The 5,714-nt window shown below is 25.8% G+C and overlaps 1 long non-coding RNA gene across 1 annotated transcript in view; it reads right to left on the bottom strand.

Moving 5' to 3' along the window:
• The window catches only part of LOC136080677 (uncharacterized), a 3,429-nt gene extending 1,037 nt beyond the window's left edge, over positions 1–2,392 (bottom strand). The window contains exons 1-3 of the long non-coding RNA XR_010638593.1: positions 1,866–2,392; positions 1,345–1,436; positions 1–1,220 (exon numbers count right to left, since the gene is read on the bottom strand). The exon at positions 1–1,220 is cut by the window's left edge and continues 1,037 nt beyond it. This is a non-coding gene — a long non-coding RNA (uncharacterized LOC136080677). The remainder of the gene's footprint in view (positions 1,221–1,344; positions 1,437–1,865) is intronic.
• Between the last annotated feature and the right edge of the window lie 3,322 nt (positions 2,393–5,714).

The following is a 5,714-nucleotide window of genomic DNA, read 5'->3' as shown; positions in this document are numbered from 1 at the left end:
AACAGGTTACCTCAATTGAGGAATTAGTAAAGTTCGAGATCCGACTTTAAAGAAAAATTAAAAAGAACATTCGATGCTACTGGAATTGTTTGTAAAAATGAAAGCGTATTGTTATGCGGTTTTAGATTTTATAATGACGGAAGAGGCGATCAATCGAAATTAAATATTATGTATGGTAACCATGTGCCAAACGTCTTTTATTAGCTTATTTTTAATGATTTGGTTTTTTATTTCTTTGTTTATTTTTTCTTCGTAGTATTATTGTAAAATAATTTACCTTAAAAAACAAAAATAAAACAACAAAATTGTCGTAAATATAATGTAGTATATATAAAAAAAGGTTTACATGTTTAAAGCTATAAACGTGTCTAACAAAACCTACGTATTTTTGGTTTATCATTAAACCGTGCTGAACAGCTGTTAGTTCAGGCATAAGTTTGGAAAACTTATGCCTGAACTAACTTAAGGCATTAAATAAAGTTTCCGTTTGGAAACTTTATTTAATGCCATAAGTCCGTTTAAAACTATAGAAAACACGAATTTAAAACCTCATAAAACACGAGTTTAAAACCTCAAAAACACGTATTTAAAACATAAAAAAACTCGTGTTTGAAACCTTAGAAAACACGTGTAAAACTCCAGTTAAACTTCCCGTGAAATCCACGTGTTGTTGGTTTACGCCTGGATCGTAACAAACACGTGTTTATACGGGTTTTAATTCCGAGATTAAAACCAGATGTGCCGTCTGGGTAAGTAAATGCACTATAAAAAAATGCTGTTTGGAAAAACTAGAGTGATGATTCGATAGAAGAAGGAAATTGCTTCTTTCCTTATTAATCACGCTTGTTTGTGTATTTAACGGAAATTTGTGTACATTTAAACGGAATCGACCATTCATTCTTCTTTTCAAATTGTTTTTTAGAGCCACCTACTTCAACCTAAATAAGAGACGCCCTTAAAGAATTTATGAAACCCATTAAGAAACATAATTCATCAAATATACTATTGTACTTTATAAATATTATAAACTTTTAAATTATATGCAAATAATTTATTACTTTGGAAAGACCCAAAAGCCCGAGTATCCACATTTTCATTAGCATTTGTACCAGGATGTAAATCCTCTCTTAATTGATTTTTACTTATAAATATAGAAACCTTTTAAGGTTTATTCGGAACTATCTCATTTAGGTTTTGTTGCTTGTTAAAGTGCAAATATCCTGTTTTAAGATAAATTAGGCTAATATACACTCAAATATAGGTAATAAATATAAACGTAAATTATACATAATATTTAAAAAAACCAAATGCACACATGCCCCCTGTTCATTAATAGTCACCTACCTTAATCAACATTAATATTATCTTCATTAAGTTTCTGAAGTCTTCTATAAATATATTTTCTTCATCTAGATTATGTGATAACAGTAAAACTCCTAAAAGATAAAATTTGCAAAAACAAAATTTACCAGAAATATTAGTGTCATTTTAAATTTTATGAAGTTAAAGATAAATAACTAGAGTTTCAATATGAGTATTTTCATTAACAGTTGTACCACCATTAATATTTTTTCTCATTCTCTTTTTCGTAAAACATGTGAAAAACTTAGTAGTTGACTTTTAGTAGAATTAGTAAGATTATTTTAGTAAACTATAAGTAAGTAGAAGACTTATAGTAGAATCTTTTCAATTTATGTTTTGTTGCTTATTAAAACCCACATATTCTGGTTTAAAAATGTTATATATATATATATACATATATATATATATATATATATACATATATATATATATATATATATATATATATATATATATATATATATATACAAACACACAAACAAAACAAAAAAGTTCACCCTTACCTTAATCAGCAAAAAAATATCATTTCTGCAATCAGATAGACTATGCAAGAACTTTTCTAGCTGGCTTCGGCTCATGCCACATTTTTTATACTGCTGACTCATTTGTGTATCTTCTCAAACAATTAAAAATTAATTTAATATTTACATAATAATTTTCAAATATAAAAAATTGATTTACAGATAAGTAAAGTTACTTACGGACAGTATTTTGCAACAAAGTATTACTAGATTTTGCTGTCAATATTGATAGAGAAAGTTAATTGAAGCACAGGTAGTATTGGTGCAGCCTCGCAGCTCGAAGACAAATTTAAACATTCAGGAAATAAATTTCCAGCTAAGGCTGATCGATATTTTTTCATATATTCTTTCTACTATGCTGAACTTGTTCTTTTCATTTTTGTTAAATAATTATTATTAATAGGATATCCTATAGCATTTAGTACACACACATTTATATAGGAACAACACTAGTATTTTTCAAACATATAACAATAATAACAATACTAATAGTAATAACAATAATACTGTTAACACAAAAAATGTATTTTATATATATATATGTATATATTCATCGCAGAAATAAACACACATATACAGATACAAATACACACAAATATACATACGCCGAAATAAACACACATATGTGTGTATATGTGTACATATTACGTATACATAACATATACATTTATTTATAAGTGTATGTATGTATGTATATAAGTATATATAAGTGTATATATATATATATATATATATATATATATATATATATATATATATATATAAATATATATATATATATATATATATATATATATATATATATATATATACATATATATTTATACATACATACATAATATATAGACTTTTACATACACACATATATACATATGAATACATAAATAAACACATACATATTTTATATATGTATTATACATACATATATAAAATATACATTGTATAAATTATATAGATACACAAGTGTGTGTATATAGATACTCGTGTGTATATATATGTGTATATATATATACATATATATATACACACGTGTATATTTATATATGTGTGTGTGTTTGTGTGTGTGAGTGTGTATATATATATATATATATATATATATATATATATGTATATATATATATATATATATATATATATATATATATATATATATATATATATATATATATATGTGCATATAAATATATATATATATATATATATATATAAGTGCATATATATATTTATATGTATATATATATATATATATGTATATAAATATATATATATATATGTTTATATGCACATATATATATATATATATATATATATATATATATATATATATATATATATATATATATATATATATATATATATATATATATATATACATGCTAATACTTAACAAAAACTGAATTTATTTAACATATAAATTTTCTCGACAAATGTTTTCCTGAATGTTCTTGTTACACACTCTAAAACCTTCCGATTAATAAAAATGCAATAAATTTAAAAAATCGCGTGCTTTTAGTAATGGTTTCACATTCGTTGCGAAAACTTTTGATAATTTAATACTCCATTTTTGTAACTGAAAAACCATCACTAAAAACTTAAAATCCAAACTGGTTTTTTGGTAAAATATAGTAGTAAATTTCACGGAATCAAAACGTTATTCTTGACACGTGTTACTCTTAGTGTTTTCGGGAGTTTTAAACACGCAACAGAAACCACGCGTAACTTTTAAACGAGTTGTGCCGTCTGGGAAGTAATTAACTGTTACAAATAAAAGTTATTTGCATTTTTTACTTTTACTTGTAAATATAACTTACTTTTATTGGAAATCGTGTAAAGTAATTTACTTTAAAAAATAATTTCAGTTATAATTATGTAAAAAATTTATATTGAAATGGAATTTACTTTTTGTATGTAAAAAAAGTTATTTATTAAGTCAACTTTAGTACATATAACATTTAAAAAGCATAACACTTACTTTGCAAAGTAAAATAAAACCACACATAACAACAAATTACTTTTACGTGTAAAAGTAACGTGTTACTTTTAAAAAGATACGTGTAAAAGTAACGTGTGAAAGTTACGTGTAAAAGTAACGTGTAAAAGGTACGTGTAAAAATTTAGCGAAAATAGCTTATATAAAAGTAATTTGACAAAAATTGTTATTTACAATTACAAATAAAAGTAAATTTTTTCTTTGAAATTTTATACTTTATTTTGTAAGTAAGTAAAATGTAAGTTATATTATTTACTTTCTCAAAGAACAAATATTTCATGTTGATTTAACATAAATTTAAATTTTGAATTAGGCAGCGTATTCAAATCCATTGCCTGTTTGAGTGCGCTTCTGGGTAATACTTCAGAAGTATTACCCAGAAGCATACTCTAAAGTATATGGATAGTGTTTGTGGAGGAGCATTGGGAAAGAATTTTTTTCACGTATATAGGGTAGTTAAGTTAGTAATTAGGGGCAAATATAGTTATTATATGGGTATACCAGTAGTGTAGAGAAGGGCTCCCTGCCTCATGAGTGCTAATAGGGGCTTCTAAATAATCATTAATATTTTTATTTTAATTTTTTTTGTTGAGCAGAAATAGGTTAGTAGCCATAATGAAAACATGGCGGAGGGGGGAAGAGGGTTAAGGAGGCATAATTTCTAAGCTATAGGTAATTCATGTATGTGTAAGATAAGTCACTGCTCATTAGAGCGCGCTTTTTCTCAATTTTTTTTCTTTGTATGTGCCTTTTCAATCATTTATTTTGTTATGGTAATATGACGCAATATATCATTTTTGGAATCAGGTATCAGCTAGGACATCGACTGTTTAAACAGTTTAAAAAAAATTATAAGTCATTTAAATTATCCGATATAATTTATATGATTAAAGGAGTGTTTAACAGACATAATTTTTTATTGCGTTTTTTCATATATATTCTGTTTAAAAAAAGATGGTAAGGAAAGCTATTCAATCTTCTACTATAGGTAGTGGGCACCCTAATAACCTCCTTTTTGCTGCATTGGTGTCCAGTCCGTAAAAGAATGATTGGTAAAATAAAATCTTATTTACATAAAATAGTGCTAGAGAAAAAACTTGAAATTTTTTTCAAACGTTGCTTTGACTTCACAAGTTGATTGTAGACTATCAGTGGTCCTGGAATCTTCCGATTGATTTTTTACTACGTTCCAGACTAGCTAGAGCTCTGAAACTTCCAGCATTTGTGTAAATTTGTGTAAATAAAAAAAAAGGTAACCTTAAAACTGTTTTCAGAACTCCACTTTTTTGAACCACTTTGTTTTTTGGATTTTACTTTATCTTTCAAACTTTACTTTGATTTAACTTTATCTTGACAGGATTTGTGTAGTCCCAATGAACTTGCTGGTTAAATTTGTTTCCTGGGTAAGGGGGGTCGTACCCTTACTTTTTTCTCTAATATATTATTTTTCTTTAAAGTTGAGGTTTGCAACTTTTTAGAAAGAAAACTTTTTTTCAAAAATAAATACTAAAACAAATAAATCAAAAAATATTTTTGATTTATTTGTTTTAGTATAAATTTTTTTGCCGGGAAGAAATAGGTTAGTGGCCCTGATAAAAGCTTACCGTAAAGGAGCTGGGCGTATTTATAGCTATATTGCTGCTTTCCGCTTCTCTTATTCAGCGTGGTCATTGTCAGAACCGTCCCTCATGGGGAGGGGGGTGCCGTGTGTTTTTTTTGCCAACTAGAGACATACACACAAACAAAAGATAAAGTTCTCAATATTTTACATTAATCATTTGTAAATATTAATCATTTATAAAAGTCTTTGTATAAAGTTAGGAAAAATTTTTTTTTGATAA

The sequence above is a fragment of the Hydra vulgaris genome, chromosome 05 (genome assembly GCF_038396675.1).
Source record: "Hydra vulgaris chromosome 05, alternate assembly HydraT2T_AEP".
Lineage (NCBI taxonomy): Eukaryota > Metazoa > Cnidaria > Hydrozoa > Anthoathecata > Hydridae > Hydra > Hydra vulgaris.
The sequence above is the reverse complement of the archived record's forward strand: the minus strand, read 5'-3'. Positions and strand labels throughout refer to the sequence as shown.